Source organism: Coregonus clupeaformis, chromosome 23, assembly GCF_020615455.1.
Source record: "Coregonus clupeaformis isolate EN_2021a chromosome 23, ASM2061545v1, whole genome shotgun sequence".
Lineage (NCBI taxonomy): Eukaryota > Metazoa > Chordata > Actinopteri > Salmoniformes > Salmonidae > Coregonus > Coregonus clupeaformis.
Window position 1 is genome coordinate 58,985,185 of NC_059214.1, and position 20,076 is coordinate 59,005,260.

At 46.5% G+C, this 20,076-nt stretch overlaps 1 long non-coding RNA gene and 2 pseudogenes across 1 annotated transcript; all 3 read right to left on the reverse strand.

The window, feature by feature from the left end:
- Positions 1–504: 504 nt before the first annotated feature.
- LOC121576349 lies at positions 505–11,355 on the reverse strand (annotated as a pseudogene).
- LOC121547964 lies at positions 8,270–19,865 on the reverse strand (annotated as a pseudogene).
- Positions 14,235–14,454, reverse strand: LOC123481774. Its single transcript, XR_006657316.1, has 3 exons — positions 14,436–14,454; positions 14,347–14,394; positions 14,235–14,298 (listed from the first exon to the last, which is right to left on the reverse strand). It is a non-coding gene; the product is annotated as an uncharacterized LOC123481774 (long non-coding RNA).
- Positions 19,866–20,076: the final 211 nt, after the last annotated feature.

Here is a 20,076-nt window from a genome sequence, read left to right on the forward strand (position 1 = left end):
ACTGCGGTTGTCACATAAAACAGATAACCCATAGTTCATTATTAAATAACATAACTCATTTATTTATTTTATTACTCATAAAATATACAGCAATCTTCAGATACTGAAAGAATTCATGGGAGTTTCGAATTCAGTCACTATTTCATATGTACATGCTAGTTTCATCCTTTTAAAGAAAAAAAAGGACACGAAAAAACCTGTGAACCTCCTGTTCCTGATTTGACGAACATAGCATATGTATTGTACATATTTCCAGTTTAAATGATTTTCAAAAAGAGACAAAAACGGGGGTTTGAACAAGCAATCACATAAAAGGATTGAGTGGTTTCATTTTTTTTGAAGAAGTTAAAGCAAGCAAAACCTGTCAAAATACATTGATTATAAGACCAAGACAAATAATATATATATATTTTTTTTTCAACAGAAGAAAATCTAAATACTGCTGTCCTACCATTGGTTTACAGTGTTTCTCCTCTCCAAGGGAGGCATGTTTTCTGCCTCATATGCCTCGGAATAGTATCAGTGCTTTTCACAAACGTTGTAGTACTTAGTGTGCATCATTGTTTTCGCTCATACAGCTGCCTCTACTCTCCTAACCTCCCCTCAGTAACTAAAGAAGGCACAAAATGATGACATAAATATCACAAGAAAGAATACATGAATTAATAATTTACTTTCTAAAATATTTTCTAGAGGGCAAAGGACAGGTAGGTTTAATAACGCAAATGTAAAAAGTCCTGTCGCTCACATACAAATGCAAAATCTAAATGGCACCCTATTCTTTATAGAGTACACTACTTTTGACCAGAACCCTATGGCCCTGGTCAAAAGTAGTGTACTATAAAGGCAATATGGTGCCATTGGGGATGGAAATTCTTTGAAATTACTCATGAGAGCAAATACTACGATTTTTTGGTTCCCTCAGAGGGTCAGGAGCTTAAGACATGAATGATTTTATTAAAATGTTTGTTCATAAAAAATAAATGATTTCCCCTCCTCCCACATGGATTACAGACAAGAGGCTAGGTGCGTTCTGACTGTCTTAGTGTGCGGATAAACATGACCATCACTCTCATAAAACTTAAATGAAACATCACTCCTTATGTTTTTTCTTAGCCCAAAACGCTCAATCCCATTTCTACTGTCAAAACAGGTTTTTGAAAAGGCTTCTTCCACATCTTTTGGTCCATGTCTGTTTTTCACTCAGTGAAGTGCTACTATCCCCTTGGATTACAGGTTATTGCCGTCATAAGGTGTCCATCTGTCTGTTGGCTGGACAGTTTCTACCGTTTAGGACCTTTGTGGGTAAAGGTAAAGGTGGGCTATAGCAGCAGCAGTTCCTCTGAAGTCCAGTATCTGCTGGAAGGACACCTGGTGGTATGAGAGGATGAGTGTGGCCAGCCAGCCTGTTGTGCCTCCCCCTCTCCCTCCCTCCATTTCTCTCTCTCCATCTGCGGGACTCTTTTGGCTCCTGTGCGGACTGTCTCGGCTCGTGCCCTCCCAAAGCTGGCTGTGGTGATTTAAGACACGGTGTGTATGTGTGTATTTGTTTGTGGCCTCTGCCCCACTTCACTGTCCATCCGTCTGCCCTTGGCTCCCCTCCAGGGCAGCGACCACCACCCCCCTCAGTATGTCTCTGAGTCTGAGTCGTTGAGTTCCTCATCCTTGTAGAAGCCTCCATCGTGGTCGCGGTGGCCGATGTTGTTGAAGCTGCAGTAGGAGCTGTGCTCGCTGCGCAGCACGGGCAGGCTGTCGAAGGTCACACTCTTGGAGGGGCTGGTGGTGTAGTGGTTAATGGCACTGAAGGACAGGCTGGGCGCCGGGTTGCAGGGGGACACGGGCATCATGGTGGCCAGGATCAGCGCCAGGCAGTCCGCCACGTCTTTGTTGGGGGCGCAGGCCAAGGCAGGCGTGTAACCTGAGGGGTTCAAACAGAACAGCAGAGGGTCACTTCAGGAGCATCACCGTTTACTACAACACTTTTGGTGAAAAACATGAAATAACAGCAGGCTAGGAGATACAAAGTTAAGACAATAACCAAACAGTGGACTAGAGAGAAACATTTGTGGACACATTGAGAAGAGAAGTACAGAAGAAAACGGTGTTAGCGTTATGGATCTTACCATTCTCATCGACTGCTAGCACGCTAGCACCCTTCACTAGTAGCTCCTGAACCACCACCGTCAGACCATTTCTGGCTGCAACGTGTAACGGCCTGAGGAGAAAGTACCGTCAGATTAGCCAGCAGCAAATGAGGATACCTCCCAAATGCCAGACTATTCCCTATATAGTGCACTTCTTCTAATTCTTCTGGCCCAATTAATACAGCTGAACCATACGTACGTCTGTAAGGCTGCGTTAGTCGAGTTGATGAGGTTCCTGTCTGTAATCTTCTCCAATATCAACAAGGCACTGGTTTCATGCCCCTTTAAAAACCAGAGTCAAACATGTCAGACCAAAATTTTAACCAGAGAGAGCCAACTGTTCAGATGAACGTCATCTTCATGTGGGGATGCTCACCTTACTGCAGGCCAGATGAAGAGCAGTGTTCTTGACTGCATCCTGCAGGGTGAGCTCTGCTTTGGCACTGCTCACCAACAGCTCTGACACAGACAGAGAAACATAAAGAAACTCAATTAGGAAATTAAGCGACTTATTAAAATGTAAAACAGACATGTTGAACTTAAGCCGGCTGGGCGAGGCAAAGCGGAGGAGAGGGTGCTGCGTACCGACAGCGTTGGTTTGTCCGTTCTCAGCAGCCATCATGAGGGAGGTCTTCCCGGAGGCATCGGGGGAGTTGACCTGGGCGTTGTGGCCTAGCAGCAGCTGAAGACACTCCACGTGGTCCGTGAAAGCCGCCGCATGCAGGGGGTCCTGGAGAGAGAGGAAACTTATTTCACCGATATCATGTAGGACTGTTATAAACAAGTTTGTTCAATTAACCCTGTTTATACCATAGAAATATAAAATCACTAATAGATGTATTAAAAGTAATCTACAATCCCTCATCCAACCCCAGAGGTCATTTTATTCCCCAGACAACATTATTCTAAAGAAGAAAAGGACTTTGTCATGTGCTGTAGTTACCGGTTCTTGGTGTCAGTGGCGTTGACAATGGCCGGCCCCAGAGTGTCAATCAGCATCTCTGCAGGGCTGAACGAGTTGCCCTCGGTCTTGTGGAAAACCTCCTGTTCCAGCAGCACCTCTACACACGTGTCATGGCCTAGTGGAAGATTGATTCATACAGGAAAAAGATGACGTCGCTGCAGACCACAACAATACTCTCAGAGAAAGCTACACATCTGACAATGGTGAAGTCACAAAAGATGTTTTAGCTACAACATATGCTATGTCAATCCCCTGACAAAGTCCTGTTTCAGTGTAAGGTCCTCCACTGAGAGTCATAACCCCTAATTCTGTTGTAGTCTTGTTCATTCCCCCACATGGCTCCGTCCACACCAATCGAATGCTTTTCAAGCCACAAGAGGGAGTGAATGAGTGTACACTTCATGGAGGAGAGAACAGAGCTACAGTCCAGTTAGTCAGTACGTACCGTTGTATGGCCTGCCTAATTCAGGGACATGTTTACAGTGCTGAAGAGAGAAAATCAGAAAATATCTAGTGTTCCGTTAGTCCAGTACGTACCGTTGTAGCAGGCCCAGTGTAGTGGCGTGTAGCCCTGGTTGTCTGTGATGACGGGGAGGGTCTCCACTGACTGGGCGGCGTGTAGGAGCCCCCCCAGCACCCCGATGTGTCCGGATGCCGCCGCCAGGTGGACAGGGGTCCGCCCCCTTACAGTCCCGAACCAGGAAGCTGGCGCTGTGCTGCAGCAGGGCCTCCACACACTCCTCATGACCCGTCACCGCCTGGGAGGAAGGGCGGGGAGACAAGAATGGATTTGAATAACTAATAATCAATGATATAATAATGAATCATCAATTATTACAAATGATGTCTGGAGGCAGGTCCCCCTACATGGATGAATACACCACTACCCATGGACAACTACTTTTCTGAAGATAATATGTATATTTGAGCCTCCCCGTCTCTTTCTGTGTGTGAGCGTATACAGCCAGCTCTCCTCCTCACCCCTCTGTGTAGCGCTGTTCTGCCCCACTTGTCTTTGGCTTCTACGCTGGCTCCCTTGTTGAGCAGTGAGTACACACAGTCTGTGTGTCCGCTCAGCACCGACAGCATCAGAGGGGTTCTGATACACAAGACAACAAGGTCATATTACAAACTGGTAATAACCAGGCTGAGTCCCAAATGGCAACCTATTCCCTATATGGTACACTACTTTTGACCCAAGCCCATAGGGTTCTGGTTTAAAGTAGTGCACCAAGTAGGGCATAGGGTGCCATTTGGGACGTAGACCTAGTGTCAAAATCTCTTTATTTCAGGAATTGTATCCAAAACCCAATTGACTTACTGTCCATTCCCGTCTTGAACGTCCACTGCACTCTGGAGGTCAGCATTTCCAATCAGCAAACGCAAACACTCCGAATCACCGTTGGTAGCTAGAGGAGGATAAACAGAGAGGATATAAGAATGTGAGATGATTGACCGTTGGTAGCTAGAGGAGGATAAACAGAGAGGATATAAGAATGTGAGATGATTGACCGTTGGTAGCTAGAGGAGGCTAAACAGAGAGGATATGAGCTGATTGCTGGACGACTATTACCTTCACATGAACAGACAGATTTCTAGAACAGTGGTATTGGTAGATGACATCCTCATGATGTTAACACAGCAGATAATAAAACATTTTGGGGCTGAGGCCCTCGAAGCCTGTCACCTGCTAGCTGTGTACCTGGCTCTGGATAGAAGTCCCCCTGTGCACTGATCTAGGATCAGGTTACCCTCCCCAGATCCTCAGCAATAATGACAAAAAATTACCTTAGATCAGTGTGTAGTGGGCATTTTCACACTATACTATATAATATCCCTAGAGTGGACATTGGCGTCCTAGCAACATGACCAAACAAATGTCCATCTTGGTAAGGAAAACTTTTGAATTGCAGAATCTCTAGGTCTTACGTGATATCCTATGCGTACCTGCAGCGTGGATGGGGGTCCTCTTCAGGGTGAAGTCTTTAATCAGGATGGAGGCTCCCTGGTTGATGAGGACGTCAACACACTCCACATGGCCTTTAAAGGCAGCCAGGTCCAGAGGGGTGCGCCCCTGGCTGTTCCTCACGTCTAGATCCAGCAGAGACTGAACCAGGACCTCCATAGCATGGTGGTGGCCGTGGTACGCCTGAATGGAAACAAACACACAGTCTGAAGCAAAGTCCAGTGGTATGCCTGAACAGATATACACTCCTAATATAATCAATGTCCTATAGTAGACCAGTGGTATGCCTGAACAGAAATAGTCCTAGACCCCTAAAGTAGACCAGTGTCTCTCAAATCGGGTGCCCATTTTTCTCCCGCCCAGCATCAACATCGAAGGTCCCTGTCAAGCGTGAGATTTAGAAACAAACACTCTACTATTGGTCAGAGAAGGATTGTTGTTTGGTACTCCAAAAATAGCCATTTCTGCACTAGGCTGCAACTTTATATCAAATGCTTCAAAAAGGGTTTTAAATAGTGGACAAATAATCTGCCAGATGGGGACAGGACCAGAACATGTGGGTCAAGTCCGCCAAGGAGCTTTTACACCTGTCACATGTACCATCAATATTTGGGTAGAATTTGGACAATCTAGCCTTACTGAAATGGATACGGTAAAGTACCTTAAACTGTATAAGGCTGAGCCGGGCACAAGAGGAGCTTCCATTTACCCTCAGTAAGGCATTTCACACTCAGATCGGATTTTATTCAAAGCCTCCTCTGAACAAACTCAAGCATACAACTAGGGCTGTGATGGTCATGGAACTTCAGGTGTCGGTGATTGGCGTGTCTTATGTACGTGGTCATCGACAAAACTGACAGCTGACAGGGGGGCGGGACGGACATTAGCAAAGGAAAACATTAGCGCGTTTAGGCAAGTCTTGCTCTCAAGTTTGGGGAAGCAAATTTTCACCATGAAAAAATATCAAGCATTCCATGCATCATCACATTTGCAAACTTATGTAAAATAGCTGACTATTCCTAATGTGATTAGTAAATTGGATAGTCATAATTTAGGCTAATAATATAACTCAATCACTGTTCGCAAAAAAAGGCTGTTCAATGCAGCGCGTGGTGGAGTAGGTTTCTTTTCACTGGAAAAATGTGGCCTTTTATTATTTTAAAATCACGCAATTCTACTACACTTTATATGACTAGAGAGATTAGCAGAATCTTTTTCAACACGACTTTCAAGTGGCACTGATCCAGTGATAAAGACAGTGAATATGCACACTCACCGGGGGATATAGCCGATGCCAATAATACTGTTCCCTCAATTAAGTTGAGGATTTTGATCATTAAAAAAGACATTAGTATTTTCATCTTCTTCTCTTTGAAGCAATAAGCCAATTGCTTTCCAAACTGTTTTCCCTCCATTGTATTTTGAAAAATTGCGATATGCCTGGTTGCGCCTCTCTTTCACTGACATTCACAACTCAACAGTCATCTATTTGGAAGCCTATTCGCCGCACCCGCTGCCTTCCGACAGGCTACGCGATTTAAAACAATCCAGAAGAAGCTAATGATCATGCTTTCTGGTATAGTATACACACGTAACATGTAGGATTCCCAGAATATGTTCTATATTCTCATTATAATCAGTGGTTTAATTAGAGTATGATTGGCTAAATAAAACAATGGGCCTATGGTAATGCAACATTAAGTGATTCAAGGAAACTAGCCTATTTTGTTTGTTTATTTGCTAGGGCATCTGAATTACAATTATTCATGAACAATAATTTTGCATATCTTATTCTTCTAACATTGAATAGCCTATAAATGGTTATTACAGCTTAGTTATTAAAACTTAATTTCTCACAAGAATGAGGTTGTGAATTGGGAGGTTCAGCTCGGTCTGGGCCTTACTAGGTCCCTCTGTTAAATCGCCAGCTCTGCTAAAAAGTGCCCACCAGAGTTCTACATAGGCCTAGAACACGGCCTGTGCTCTAGCTTCACATTGATGGTGACAGCGAGATGGAGATTGTGGCCAAAGCAATTTAGCCAAGGCCAGTTCAGTTGCCTCACTTCAGCCACAATGTTGGCCCCGTTGTCTGTGGCGATACAGGACATTAGATTTTCGTCAAGGGCCCAGTCAAGGAATTCCGAACGCAGGGCTTCGGAGAGTTTGTCGGCTGTGTGGTATTCCGGAATGTAGGTTGTTTCCAAACAGTTGGATTTCAGTGTCCAGTCTTTCGTCAGATAGTGCACTGTTAGGTTCATGTAAGGAGTCATATTTACACTTGACCACATGTCCGTATTCAGTGCAAAAATAAACAAATCTACGTCCTTTAGCTCTGTCTGAACCTCCCCCTTCACCTTGTTGAACAAGGTAGGGACCGCTGTTTGAGACAAATACTTAACTCGTATAGTCTGTCAAATTTCCAGAGCATTTATTTGAAGGCGGGTTTCTCCACCGTTCGTAAAGGCACCATTCCTATGACTAAATAACGAGTTACAGTGTCTGGCAGTGCTCGCCACTTATCGGTGTCCCGTTTGTGGTGCTGGAATTCTTAGTAGGTAGCCTATGGGTTTTGCGCATATTCTGCAAACAGGCTGGTCCAAGTCATCTGGTTCTCCATCGTCGTTAGGTGTGAAACTGAAATGTGCCCAAACAGGTAACAATGAAAAAGATCAGAGGTGAAGGTCAGAGGTCAGAGGCTACCCACCCACCCCCAGCCTGTAGGCTATAGATCTAGAGGTACTATAGTTACCCCCGGTCCCCACTTTTCACCTCACCCCCCCCTCTTCAATTAACCTGAATTGACCTTCAAAGATTCTCTCCTATTCGCGCATAGAGCAGATTTGGTGATTGCGGTGCATCAAAAGATAGTCCATCTATTAAACTGTCTATATCTCCTCCAACTAAGTCAGCAAAACAATACCATATAATCAAGAGTTAACACTCCCGCTATTGATAAAGTATATCTACATTAAAATAAAAGGTGATAAAACATTTTATGGAGAGAAAAATCATACTTGGTTTTGACGGTTATTTTATTTTCATGGCGTTCTTCATCCAAAACCGTCAATGTCACGGTTATCCAATTACCGTCACAGCCCTACATACAACCATTGTAAGTAATCGGATGCACAGTAAGCTCAACGTGGGGATAGGACAGGTATAAAGTGTAGACTACAGTGTGTAATCATGTCCATGCTAATTGCTAACCTCCTGGTGTCCACTGAAGACTGCATGGTGCAGCGCCGTGCGCCCGGCCAGGCCTGACACGTTCACGTTGCTGAGGAGAGGGACCAGGGCCTCGGCACAGCGGACTGCCTTATTGGCCGCAGCGATGTGGAGCGGCGTTTGCCAGTTCTTGTCCCTGGCGTTCACATCAGTAGAGTGTTTCAATAACACCTGAACAGCCTCCTACAGGAACACAGTTCAAATCATGTTCAACTTTGTTTAAAGTGCATTTAAAAATCACAACACACTTAACAGTCAAACACATATGCACAGGAGTGTGTGTGAGGGCTTGTCACACCCTGGCTCTGGGACTCATTATGTTGAGCCAGGGTGTGTTCATTTCTATGTGTGTATTTCTATGTTGGTGTTCATTCTAGTTTGTTGTATTCTATGTTTGCCTGAGTGACTCCCAATCAGAGGCAACGAGTGTCAGCTGTTGGCTGGTTGTCTCTGATTGGGAGCCATATTTAAACTGTATGTTTTCCCTTTGTGGTTGTGGGTTTTTGTTCCGTGTTCGGTCATTGATACCGTGGACGTCACGAGTCGTTTCTTGTTTTGTATTCATGTTTAAACTTTAACTAATTAAAGTATGTTTGTTCATCACGCTGCGCCTTGGTCCTCCTCTGTAGATGACGATCGTGACAGAAAAACCCACCATGCAACGACCAAGCAGCGTGTCCAGGGGCAGCTCTTGGGCTGGACATGGGAGGAAGCGCCGGGAGAAGAGACGGTGGAGGCGCGCCGTAGAGAGGAGCAACGGCGTGATCAGGGTCGTCGTCGGACGGTCGTGAGGCAACCCCAGAAAATTTTTAGGGGGGGGCACACGGCATGGACGACGGGGCTGACGGAGGAGAAAAAGGGGCGGATCCAGAAGGCCACCAGGCCAGGGGTACACCGCCCTGTACGTCCTGTGCGGATGCCTCACACAGAGTGTGTGAGGGTAGGCATTCAGCCAGGACGGGTTGTGGCCGCTCTTCACTCCAGGCCTCCTATCCGTCTCCACAGCCCGGTTCGGCCTGTCCCTGCTCCACGCACCAAGCCTACGGTGTGCGTCGCCAGCCCAGCCCGGCCTGTCCCTGCTTCACGCACCAAGCCTACGGTGTGCGTCGCCAGCCCAGTCCGGCCTGTCCCTGCTCCACGCACCAAGCCTACGGTGTGCGTCGCCAGCCCAGCCCGGCCTGTCCCTGCTCCACGCACCAAGCCTACGGTGTGCGTCGCCAGCCCAGCCCGACCTGTCCCTGCTCCACGCACCAAGCCTACGGTGCGCGTCGCCAGCCCGGCCCGGCCTGTTCCTGCCACTCGCACCAAGTATACGGTGCGCGTCGCCAGCCCGGCCCGGCTTGTTCCTGCCACTCGCACCAAGTATACGGTGCGCGTCGCCAGCCCGGCCCGGCCTGTTCCTGCCACTCGCACTAAGCCAGGGGTGCGAGAAGTCAGCCTGGCAAGGCCCGTTCCTCCTCCACGCACCAAGCCAGGGGTGCGAGTCGTCAGCCTGGTAAGGCCCGTCCCTCCTCCACGCACCAAGCCAGGGGTGCGAGTCGTCAGCCTGGTAAGGCCCGTTCCTCCTCCACGCACCGAGCCAGGGGTGCGCGTCGTCAGCCTGGTAAGGCCCGTTCCTCCTCCACGCACCAAGCCAGGGGTGCGCGTCGTCAGTCCAGCACAACCCGTGCCTGGGTCACCGGTGCCTGGTAAGGTACCGGTCAACTGCTCCACTATGGAGCTGAAGCTAACCGCTCCTGCTAAGTCCAGTCCTGCTCCTGCCGGCGGGGCCAGACTGGACCAGGGGCGCATTGGAGGGTGGTGGTCAAGGCCGGAGCCAGAACCGCCGCCGAGGAGGTATGCCCGCCCAGCCCTCCCCTGTTTTGTTTAGTTGAGGCGCGGTCGCAGTCCGCGCCTTTAGGGGGGGGTACTGTCACACCCTGGCTCTGGGACTCATTATGTTGAGCCAGGGTGTGTTCATTTCTATGTGTGTATTTCTATGTTGGTGTTCATTCTAGTTTGTTGTATTCTATGTTTGCCTGAGTGACTCCCAATCAGAGGCAACGAGTGTCAGCTGTTGGCTGGTTGTCTCTGATTGGGAGCCATATTTAAACTGTATGTTTTCCCTTTGTGGTTGTGGGTTTTTGTTCCGTGTTCGGTCATTGATACCGTGGACGTCACGAGTCGTTTCTTGTTTTGTATTCATGTTTAAACTTTGACTAATTAAAGTATGTTTGTTCATCACGCTGCGCCTTGGTCTGTTCCCTATGACGATCGTGACAGGGCTGACAGTATCAGTACACATACCTCACTGCAGGAAGCCACGGCCCGGTGCAGAGGAGTGAGCCACTTGTTGTCTTTGGCATTTACTCTGGCTCCTGGGACACAGACAGAAAAACAGGTGACAGACCGACAGGGGACAGAGACTATAGGGTTAGTTAGGCCACTGGGGTTGATGAGGCAACATCCTTTAAAATTGCTGGAGCACAGAAAGGATGTGTCCAAAACAACACCCTATTCCCTTTATAGCTCACTACTTCTGACCAGGGCCCAGGTCAAAAGTAGTGCAATATATAGGGAATAGGGTGCCATTTGGAACGCGCGGAAAGCCTCTTGTAGAGCGCTATTCCGGGACGGGGACTTTCATTACACAGCATCACTCTAAAGAAAATGTCACTGAGTGGAGAGGAGTAGGAGGAGCCCAGCCAACGTGAGACGAGGTGCAACACAAAATCATGAGGGCATTCGGAAGGAAAAGGTTTGACTGTCGCTCACAGTTAAACTCTGGATGCTTCACTTATCAAGTTAAAATAGGGACGTTTCAGCTGTCAACGGCCTTCATTAAAATGACCTCTCAAACACATCAGCTGCACATAAGATCTGAATGGGGATAAGTATGAGGGAAACATTCACATTCAAACACAACCAGCATCAAAACAGAAGTCAAAGTCCGACGGACATGAGTCGTAGCGTAATCCATCTCATCAATGATAACCTTACCTGATAGTATGAGAAGCTCTAGAATTTCTGCATCTCCTAGATAGGCAGCTGCATGCAACAGTGTCCGCTTCTCATTGTCCTGTAGGGAAGAGCAAAGAAGTGTTATATCGTACTAGTTTAGCAATACATTCTTATGGCTTGGATAATTCAGCTGGCAGCTGAATATTTATGGCTCTAACTAGCCTATACTGCAACTAGGCTACATACTGCAACTAGGCTACATCCTGCAACTAGGCTACATCCTGCAACTAGGCTACATCCTGCAACTAGGCTACATCCTGCAACTAGGCTACATCCTGCAACTAGGCTACATCCTGCAACTAGGCTACATCCTGCAACTAGGCTACGTACTGCAACTAGGCTACGTACTGCAACTAGGCTACGTACTGCAACTAGGCTACGTACTGCAACTAGGCTACGTACTGCAACTAGGCTACGTACTGCAACTAGGCTACGTCCTGCAACTAGGCTACGTACTGCAACTAGGCTACGTACTGCAACTAGGCTACGTCCTGCAACTAGGCTACATCCTGCAACTAGGCTACATACAGCAACTAGGCTACATACAGCAACTAGGCTACATACAGCAACTAGGCTACATACAGCAACTAGGCTACATACTGCAACTAGGCTACATACTGCAACTAGGCTACATACTGCAACTAGGCTACATCCTGCAACTAGGCTACATACTGCAACTAGGCTACGTACTGCAACTAGGCTACATACTGTAACTAGGCTATATCCTGCAACTAGGCTACATCCTGCAACTAGGCTACATCCTGCAACTAGGCTACATCCTGCAACTAGGCAACATACTGCAACTAGGCTAAATCCTGCAACTAGGCTACATCCTGCAACTAGGCTACATACTGCAACTAGGCTACATACTGCAACTAGGCTACATACAGTAACTAGCCTATACTGCAACTAGGCTACATACTGCAACTAAGCTACATACTGCAACTAGGCTACATACTGCAACTAGGCTACATACTGCAACTAGCCTATACTGCAACTAGGCTACGTACTGCAACTAGGCTACATCCTGCAACTAGGCTACATACTGCAACTAGGCTACATCCTGCAACTAGGCTACGTACTGCAACTAGGCTACATACTGCAACTTGGCAACATACTGCAACTAGCCTATACTGCAACTAGGCTACACACTGCAACTAGGCTACATACTGCAACTAGGCTACATACTGCAACTAGGCTACATCCTGCAACTAGGCTACATACTGCAACTAGGCTACATACTGCAACTTGGCAACATACTGCAACTAGCCTATACTGCAACTAGGCTACACACTGCAACTAGGCTACATACTGCAACTAGGCTACATACTGCAACTAGGCTACATCCTGCAACTAGGCTACATACAGCAACTAGGCTACGTCCAGCAACTAGGCTACGTACTGCAACTAGGCTACATACTGTAACTAGGCTACATCCTGCAACTAGGCTACATCCTGCAACTAGGCTACATCCTGCAACTAGGCTACATCCTGCAACTAGGCAACATACTGCAACTAGGCTAAATCCTGCAACTAGGCTACATCCTGCAACTAGGCTACATCCTGCAACTAGGCTACATACTGCAACTAGGCTACATCCTGCAACTAGGCTACATACTGCAACTAGGCTACGTACTGCAACTAGGCTACGTACTGCAACTAGGCTACATACAGCAACTAGGCTACGTACTGCAACTAGGCTACGTACTGCAACTTGGCAACATACTGCAACTAGGCTACGTACTGCAACTAGGCTACACACTGCAACTAGGCTACATACTGCAACTAGGCTACATACTGCAACTAGGCTACATACTGCAACTAGGCTACGTACTGCAACTAGGCTACATACTGCAACTAGGCTACATACTGCAACTAGGCTACATACTGCAACTAGGCTACGTACTGCAACTAGGCTACGTACTGCAACTAGGCTACATCCTGCAACTAGGCTACATCCTGCAACTAGGCTACATCCTGCAACTAGGCTACATACTGCAACTAGGCTACATCCTGCAACTAGGCTACATACTGCAACTAGGCTACGTACTGCAACTAGGCTACGTACTGTAACTAGGCTACATACAGCAACTAGGCTACATACTGTAACTAGGCTACATACTGCAACTAGGCTACATACTGCAACTAGGCTACATACTGCAACTAGGCTACATACAGCAACTAGGCTACGTACAGCAACTAGGCTACATACAGCAACTAGGCTACATACTGCAACTAGGCTACATACAGCAACTAGGCTACATACTGCAACTAGGCTACATACTGCAACTAGGCTACATACTGCAACTAGGCTACATACTGCAACTAGGCCATCTAGTCAGCCTGTCAGGCAGCACTACATTGAGAAGTAATTTAGTCAGCCTGTCAGGCAGCACTACATTGAGAAGTAATTTAGTCAGCCTCTCAGGCAGCACTACATTGAGAAGTCATCCAGTCAAGCTGTCAGGCAGCACTACATTGAGAAGTCATCCAGTCAGCCTGTCAGGCAGCACTACATTGAGAAGTCATCCAGTCAGCCTGTCAGGCAGCACTCCATTGAGAAGTCTTCTCAGGCAGAACCATCAACAGATCCCAACTCATTCCTACTTGTCTTCAGGGCAAAGGCACAGGATACTTGGCGGATTTGACCTTTGATCTCTGTGTGAGGCGGCATGCCTTGCCTGTGTCGAGGAAGGTAGTTGTTCAACATGGTGCGCCCGATGTCCATGGTGTTGGCCCCCTCACTCACGATGACACAGTCGTGGGGCAGCAGCTGGGAGATGTGGTGGAACACTTGGTAGTAGTTCATGGGTGTTGTCGACTGTAGAGCTAACGCCTGGAGAGAGAAACACAATCAAATCAGGGGTGGTAGGTACCCAAACAGCAAAGTTGTTGGACCTGAAAGGCCGGGTGTGGAAAAATAGGAGGGAATTGACCGGACGGGATCATACATGCCTATGACAAGACTCAGAATACATCTGTACCATAATGTCTTCTACCTGTTGGAATTAAGAGCAATACTACATCTGTACCATAATGTATTCTACCTGTTGGATTTAAGAGCAATACTACATCTGTACCATAATGTATTCTACCTGTTGAAGGCAATACTACATTGTACCATAATGTATTCTACCTGTTGGATTTAAGTCAAGTTATTTCACAGATAACAAAGAGTCAGTAATACAGACACACAGGCAGAATCTAAATTGCTTAGGTCAGATCACAGGTCACAGACGGACACACCAACACACCTTTGTCACCTTTGTCATAGCAACCATCTTCTCTTTCAACGTGGTCCACCATTCTGTATCAGCTGGATACCTCCAGCCATCTTTATGGACGTACTCCAGGAGCTGAACGTAAAGATGAGGAGTAGAAACTAAACAAACTGAATCAAGTACAGATGTAGGATCTTAATTTGATCACCTTGTTGCAGGAGAACATTCCTGCAATGCAGGACATTTAAAACGTGTAGTGTATTTGAGGTTTAAAAAAAGGCTTCTGAAGTTTGTACTCTTAGAAATGTCAGACATAATTTTCCCTATCAACCCTTACATAAATGTCCATTAATTATAATCCATATAATAACTCACATTGCTGTGCTGCAGGACAATCAATGCTTGTTTCTTAAAAAGAATATGCAGATATAGGGCAGATATTAGATGCCTGTGTTGTGTTACCTGCTTGACAATAGCACTGATTTCCCCCAGGACTGAGTTGTGTTACCTGCTTGACAATAGTATTGATGTCCCCCAGGACTGAGTTGTGTTACCTGCTTGACAATAGTATTGATGTCCCCAGGACTGAGTTGTGTTACAGGCTTGACAATAGTATTGATGTCCCCAGGACTGTGTTGTGTTACCTGCTTGACAATAGTATTGATGTCCCCCAGGACTGAGTTGTGTTACCTGCTTGACAATAGTATTGATGTCCCCCAGGACTGAGTTGTGTTACCTGCTTGACAATAGTATTGATGTCCCCCAAGACTGAGTTGTGTTACCTGCTTGACAATAGTATTGATGTCCCCCAGGACTGAGTTGTGTTACCTGCTTGACAATAGTATTGATGTCCCCCAGGACTGAGTTGTGTTACCTGCTTGACAATAGCATTGATGTCCCCCAGGACTGAGTTGTGTTACAGGCTTGACAATAGTATTGATGTCCCCCAGGACTGTGTTGTGTTACCTGCTTGACAATAGTATTGATGTCCCCCAGGAGAGCAGCAGCAGGTTGCACGTTGTTCCCCATCTCCTCAGCACACAGATCAACCTTGACATTGACCTTGACATAAATAACGTATGTGGAACGTTACTACAACATACCAGCAACGACACGACAGGAAGAGCGCCGTGCGTGACACATGTAACAGCAGCTGGAGGAGTGGCCAAACCTCAAGCTAAACACAACAGAAATAACCAGGCACCACCACATAATGCTAAGGCTGACACACACACGTTCCCTTTTATAAACCGGGTGACTCGAGCCCTGAATGCTGATTGGCTGAAAGCTGTGGTATATCTGACCGTATAACATGGGTCACGTTGAGGGAGGAGGTCAGAGACCTGGCCGTGTGGTGCCAGGATAACAACCTCTCCTCAACGTGACCAAGACAAAGGAGATGATTGTGGACTACAGGAAAAAAAAAGAGGACTGAGCACGCCCCATTCTCATCGACGGGGCTGTAGTGGAACAGGTTGAGAGCTTCAAGTTCCTTGGTGTCCACATCACCAACGAACTATCATGGTCCAAACACACCAAGACAGTCGTGAAGAGGGCACGACAAAGCCTATTCCCCCTCAGGAGATTGAAAAGATTTGGCATGGGTCCTCAGATCCTCAAAAATTATACAGCTGCACCATCGAGAGCATCCTGACTGGTTGCGTCACCGCCTGGTATGGCAACTGCTTGGCCTCCGACCGCAAGGCACTACAGAGGGTAGTGCGTACGGCCCAGTACATCACTGGGGCCAAGTTTCCTGCCATCCAGGACCTCTATACCAGGCGGTGTCAGAGGAAGGCCCTCAAAATTGTCAAAGACTCCAGCCACCCTAGTCATAGACTGTTCTCTCTGCTACCGCACGGCAAGCGGTACCGGAGTGCCAAGTCGAGGTCCAAAAGACTTCTCAACAGCTTCTACCCCCAAGCCTTAAGACTCCTGAACAGCTAATCATGGCTACCCGGACTATTTGCACTGCCCCCCCCCACCCCATCCTTTTACGCTGCTGCTACTCTGTTAATTATTTATGCATAGTCACTTTAACTCTACCCACATGTACATATTACTTCAACTACCTCAACTAGCCGGTGCCCCCGCACATTGACTCTGCACCGGTACCCCCCTGTATATATAGCCTCCCTACTGTTATTTTATTTTACTTCTGCTCTTTTTTTCTCAACACTTTTTTTGTTGTTGTTTTATTTTTACTTTTTTGTTAAAAATAAATGCACTGTTGGTTAAGGGCTGTAAGTAAGCATTTCACTGTAATGTCTGCACCTGTTGTATTTCAGCGCATGTGGCCAATAAAATTTTGATTTGATTTGATTTGAAATGTATTTTGACTGTTCGAATTACGTTGGTAACCAGTTTATAATAGCAATAAGGCACCTCTGGGGTTTGTGGTATAGGGCCAATATACCACGGCTAAGGGCTGTATCGAGGCACTCCGCGTTGCATCGTGCTTAAGAACAGCCCCTAGACGTGGTATATTGGCCATATACCACACCCCCTCGGGCCTTATTGCTTAAATATAGATGTACTGTACAGCACTAAGACAGCCATGACATTATTTGGAGAGACCACAAAGACTTATAGAGAAGCTATATAATTGATAGACTAAATCCAATAGACTGAGTCAAATACCTTTATACCTGGTTACAATGAAATGTAGTTCACTATGAAATGACCTGTGACTAGGGTTGCAAAATTACAGTTACTTTCCCAAAATTCCCAGAAATCCCTGTTGGAAGATTCCAGAAATCAGAACGGAATAAGCAGAAAATCTGGAATCCGAAAAAAATAAGGAAAAAAAAGAAACCCTACTGGTGACCTTTGACCTAGCTGGATGACCTTTACTTGGGTGTCAAACCTGGGGGAAGGCCAAAGTGCAGGATCCAGTTGAGTCTGGCACCAAGTAGGACCACAACATCAGACTGGAGCAGAGCTCTGCAGTCCCCACCAAGACCATAGAACCAGGAGGATAGGAAGAGGAAGGAGAAGGGGAGGAGGAGGATAGGAAGAGAGGAGGAGGAGGATAGGAAGAGAGGAGGAGGAGAGCAGGGACAAAACAAAATGTAATGAAAAGAGGCTAGTTATAGGAGTAGTGTAGTTGTTTGATTGACACCAGTTTACATTGACATGACCTGGCCAGGAGAGACTAGTTATAGATAGGGATTTCAGGAGTTTCCTGGTCCGTTCAAATGGTCAGGGAAATTCTTGGTCCTACTTATACAGTCAATGGTCTGTACATGAATATGATGCCAGCTGAGAGAAGGAGAGGCTGACCTGGAGCGGGCAGCAGCAACACAGTTGGGGTGATCGTCAGGCAGCACCCCTTTACCCATGGGGGTGGGCAGGAAGGGCAGGTCACACCCCTCCACCAGCTCCTTCAGAGCCCCCTCTGCTCTTCAATGGGCTGCACCTGCAGAGGGACACAGACAGAGGGCACTGCCACACGGATTTCAACAGACTGGCCTTCACAACTGGGATGCATTCAGCTGAGCAAAACGTTGTGCAACGTTCAGATAGAAATATAGCATGTAGAACGAACGTGCCTCTCGGACAGGTAGAATGAGAAATCATGTCAACAACATTTGTCGACTGAACGTGGCCCAGTTTTCAACTGAACCGTGGTACAGTGCTATATGTGTTACAGTGCGTCTCAGCTGGCTATTGATCTCTCTTGGACAGACGCACGTAACATAACTGGAAGTAGCGTCTGTCAACAGACTGGGATGTGACAACTTTGTTCCGGTACGCTGATTTTTCACCACTAATCATTTGGACAAATCCCGATTTCGCAGGTGCTCGCATCTTTTCAATTTCAGAACGGGAGGGGACATTTGGCCCATAAACTTGCCTGAAACTTGCAGAGAGTTTCCGTTTAGGGGGTGGAGAGTTCGCAATGGGTAGTATCTTTCTCTTAACATCTCCCCAGACCTTATCCAAGTATCTGACGCAATTATGCAAGATTTTAGTTCTGTTTCCCCCAGATTATCTGGCTATTAAAAAAGCAATGCCTACCTTTGCCAATGATGAGTAAAGGCCGTTTGGCTCCTTTCAGGACCGCCAGTGCTTCTGTGATCGCCATATGGTCAGCCATACTCACAGGAGGAGGTGGACTACAGGGCACCTCTCTGACAAAGGAAATAATAAATAATAGGTCAAACATTAAACATGTTACCTAGCAACTTTATTGCATATGTAAATAAACCATGAAGGTCTATCGAGGCTTATTGCTATTCTCTGATGAGAATATTTTGATATAGTGCTATATTTTCTAAGTAATTTAATTTCTGGTTCACTTCAGACGTTAAAAGGTATAACAAGATAAAATAAAAATGACTACGGTGATGTGAATTCAGAGGTATACATATTCAACAGTAACACATTAGTATACATTTTAAATGGATGAAAGACAGTGATGGCCACTAACCTGGCTCTGCTCCTGTCCAATTTAGCATTGACCATGTCCCCAGATATGTCTACGTATACAGCACCTGGACGTCCATACATGCTAGTGCGTGCTGCCTTAGACAGACCAAACACCCTTCCATTCAGATCAATTAAGGCTGTGCTGTGCTCTTATGAAGCAGTTAAGGTACCTTGCTAAGCTGGAAAATTTGAGGTCAGAAAACAGACAATTGCAGGTGATACCAAATGATATGAAGAGGACTACACAGAGGGAGTCAGAGTAGACTGTATACCTTCTCTACCACTGAGGAGATCATATCCAGACTGCTAGACCTAGCAGAGAACTTACTGTACAATCTGCATGCCTCCACCTGACAGAGAAAGAGGACCACAAATAACAAATGATTTCCTCTTTTCAGCAATTAAACTGCTAGGGCCAGTTTCCCAGACAGAGATTCTCTATTGAGTTTGCTTTTTAGGCCATGACTAGGCTTAATCTGTGTCCTGGGAAACAACCCCCTAATGTTCAAAAGTCAGAAATATCATGGTTGAATCGGTACCTGTGGAAACTCTTGAAACGCCCCAGTGGTCTCTTGGTTTTGATCGGAGGAGCCTCCAATAACAATCACAGGCCTACAGAGAGAGAGGTATCACACAATGACATCAACTGACAATCTGAGATAGTTTGGAGTCCTCAGATCATTTTTTGCAGTGTGCGGATAGCATCCCTTCTTTTGAAAGGACCACTGAACATGAGTAGTAGGGTCTTCTGTTTGTGGAGTTCTAGCATACCAGCAGTTCATGTTAGCGTTGGCCATTCCACCAAGTGCATGGATGAGTCCCGGTCCAGACACAACCAGACACGCACCTGGACTGGAGAGGAACAGACAGACAGAGGGACAGACAGGAAGACAGGCAGACAGACACACAAAGGATCAGACAGACAGGCAGACATAATTAGCAATGCAAAAAGCTATGAAACTGACCCTCACACACTACACGCACCTGTAGTCTATGTACGGGTAGTTAATATCACATGATTTGGGGAGAGCTGGTTTAGTAATAAAAAGGTGGCTTATGGCTTGTTCATTGCGCATTCCCACATCCTTGATTCCTGAGGCTTGAGCTGCCATAGCTACTTCAATG